The sequence below is a fragment of the Oryctolagus cuniculus genome, chromosome 9 (assembly GCF_964237555.1).
Source record: "Oryctolagus cuniculus chromosome 9, mOryCun1.1, whole genome shotgun sequence".
Lineage (NCBI taxonomy): Eukaryota > Metazoa > Chordata > Mammalia > Lagomorpha > Leporidae > Oryctolagus > Oryctolagus cuniculus.
Window position 1 is genome coordinate 125,998,670 of NC_091440.1, and position 3,688 is coordinate 126,002,357.

The window sequence follows — 3,688 nt, forward strand, 5'->3', positions numbered from 1 at the left end:
ATTTTGAAGATCCAATGATGGAACTCAGAACTGAGCGAAGAATATGCACCAAAAAAATTTGTTGAGTGAATAATTATTGCTGAAAGTTTGCTGAGCACAGGTGGTTGTACAATAAGCAAATTATTCAATACGGACCTCACTCAAATCAGGAAACGAGGTATTTCCTGATATCTTACCTTTATTCCCATGTTCTTTTTTTTTTTTATTCTTTAGACAAAGAAAGAGAGAGGGCGAGAGAGAGAGAGAGAGAGAGAGAGAGAACTGTTATTTTACTTCCCAAATACCCACAACAGCCAGGGATGGACCAGGCCAAAGCCAGGAACCCAGATCTCTCACAAGGACGGCTGGGTTCCAGCTACTTTAGCCATCACCTGCTGCCTCCCAGAGTGTTCACTGGCAGGACGCTGGAATCAGGAGCAAAGCCAAGACGCAAACCCAGTCACTCCCAGGTGGGAAGTGGGCTTCCCTGGTGACATCGCTGCACAAAATGCCCAACGCTTCCTCCATCTTCAGTGCTGCTCTACATTGCTAATGACTGATTAACTATCATAACTTAAAAAGCAAAGAAATATTCCAAATAGTATACAGATATTGCCCTGCAAGGCGATTCAGCACCTCTCAAGCATGGGCTACACCCAGTGACTTCCTTACAAAGGCAGTATTCTTAAAAATCAGTGAAGAAAGTACCTTTACAGCAGGAGAAACTGAACGGCACTACCTGCAGCAGATGACCGAGGTGAACATCAGCACTGACGATGCACGTTGAGAAAATGTTTCCTCATTAGCGTATGATGAGAACGGCACTTGCACTTCACAGTCTTCATTTCCAAAGGAATTTCATGATTACACAACAGTGCAGTCATGAAAAAAACAGCAGACACCCTGGACGGAAGCACACCCGACAAACCACTTGATAGCAAGGTAATCACAACAAGGAGATGTGGGTGTTGGACATGGCAACTAAGGTGCCCCTTGGGATCCTCATATTCCATACTAGAATGCTTGGGTTCGTGTCCTGGCTCCATTCCAAATTCCTGTAGTTGGATCCACCCAAATGGGAGACCTGGATATTGTTCTCATGTTGGTCCCGATTGACATGGGCATTTGAATCAGCAAATGGGAAGCTCTGTCTTTTTTGTCTCTCCATATCTCTCTCTCTCAAAATAGTTACTCTAAAAAAAGGAAAGTCTTAGCAAATCACAGTATAGCATACATGAAGGAAAAATGACCAGTACATGGAATGTTGTATCCAGGATGGGAATCTGCGATAGCAAAAATACAGTAGCTAAAAACTAAAGAAATCTGAACTAATAATGGGCTTTAGTTAATAGTAAAGTATCAATGTTGGGTCATTACCTGTGAGAGGATAGATTGATCCTGAGTGTATAGGAAACATTATATATATACACACACACACACACACACACACACACACACATGGGAATGTATACTGTATTTTCTAACTTTCTTTAAAGTAAATTCTTTTAAATTTAAAACTTCACTTATAAGAACAAGGACATGATCTGGCTGAGTACATTTTTTTTTTTTTGACAGGCAGAGTGGACAGTGAGAGAGAGAGACAGAGAGAGAAAGGTCTTCCTTTGCCGTTGGTTCACCCTCCAATGGCTGCCGCTGCAGCCGGCGCACCGCGCTGATCCGATGGCAGGAGCCAGGATCCAGGTGCTTTTCCTGGTCTCCCATGGGGTGCAGGGCCCAAGCACCTGGGCCATCCTCCACTGCACTCCCTGGCCATAGCAGAGAGCTGGCCTGGAAGAGGGGCAACCGGGACAGAATCCGGCGCCCCGACCGGGACTAGAACCCGGTGTGCCGGCGCCGCAAGGTGGAGGATTAGCCTATTGAGCCACGGCGCCGGCCAGGCTGAGTACATTTTATGTAGAACCCCCCTGTACTTTGCCTGGAGATATGGGCCCTTGCTTTGTGAGTCACTGAGTCCTAAGTTCTGACTCCTGCATGTCTGTGTGTGTGTGTGCATGTGCACACCTGTGTGTTAACCTTATCTAAGGTGCAGAGTTGTTACGGAGCTTCTTATGCAGACTATAGCATGCAATTGGCAGATGACTGCTAGACTAAGCATACATTTAATCACTTTTGATTTACTGTGAGTATGCTGAGAGCAATATAGTATGGAGTATTTCTGAGCAAGGACTCTAGTACATAACTCCAGAATCAAAAATGCTGTCTCTGAAGCATTTTGACATCAAATGGCACTAAATAAGGTTAAGAAATAAACAAGAGATTAGGAATCTAAAGAATTAGACTTAGTGGTATCTCTGCTGCTGAAATGTTGTGGGACTTGAACACATGTCTGAGCTTTGGAGATTTTTTTTTTTATTTCAATAAATGAATTTATTTACTTGAGAGGCAGAGAGACAGTGTGAGAGAAAAGACAGGCGGATCTTCTGCCTGCTGGGTCACCCCGCAAATTCCCACAGTTCCCCTAGATGAAGTCAGTGGCTGAAGTCCAGTACCCCTGGATGAAGGCAGCAACCCAATTACTTGAGCCATCACTACTGCCTCCCAGTGTGCACATATCTGAAAACTGGAGCTGAGAAATTAAGCTGGGAAAGGAACCCAGATCCTGCAATGTGAGATGCAGGCATCTCAACCGCTAGGCTAAAAACCGATCCCTCGATGTTTTGTCTCGAAGGAAGGCATTGAAATTTGGATCAATGGCACTGATAAACATTCGGAAGTGTCCCACCCACTGGTGTCTATGGCTCCTTGAGAAGGCTTGCCTGGGTGTAGGTATAGTTTATCATGACTCCTTGCTACAGAAACAGAGAGTGAAGGATTTGGATGAAAGAAAGTGCGTTCCCAACACCAAAGCCATAAGCACAGTCAAGTAGCCCTTCACTCACACCAGTTAGGAAAAAGAAGGCCACTGCCACCCACACTGCTTGCGAACAGCGACTCAATCCACAGGCACTCTTTTCCATTCATCGCGACTTGTTGAAAAGTTTGAGGTGCTAGATGCTGCAATCTGCTATTCGTCTTTGCTTAAAGAAAATAAGAGCAGAGAAATTCTATTCTGTTTGTGCAGCACAGTCTACATGAAGGTCGTATGTATGTGCAGAAATATATACCCTAGGCCTCGGATCTTCTGTTCAGTGGTGAAAAATTGCAGCAGGAAATGCCTTCCTTATTAATAAGGCAACAAGGGGAGATGGAGGTGTTGTTTGGCTGAGCTTTGATGATGCTAATTGAAAGTCCAGAGTGTGGTGCCTTCATTGATTTCTGCTGGAACCAGAGAGCACGGCTTCCTCTTTAATGCAACTATTCTGGGAACTGTCATCTAACGTGAGTGGAAACAGAATTCTGTGTAAGCAAAATCAAAGAAGTAGTTCACAAACGACTCCCACAAGTCTTTGGAGAAGCCTGGGCAGCCACAATAAGTTTATCTTGCTGTTGATACAGACAACAATCTGAACCACCCAGGGGTGTGTGGGAACTTGAGCCCCAAGGGGCAGGGCATATCCGAGTTTTCTGGGAGAAATTCCCAGGCAACTTGTGGAAGTGCTGTTCTAAAGAAGACTGGTGGGAATTTCTAAGGGGGACAGAATTTTGGGGTTCCAGGGCCAGGCAGAGGGAGAAGAAATATTTTTTTTTTCTTCTGAGAATGCTTCTTAAGAGCAAAATGAGGGACCCACAGTTGGACTGGCTTCTTAGA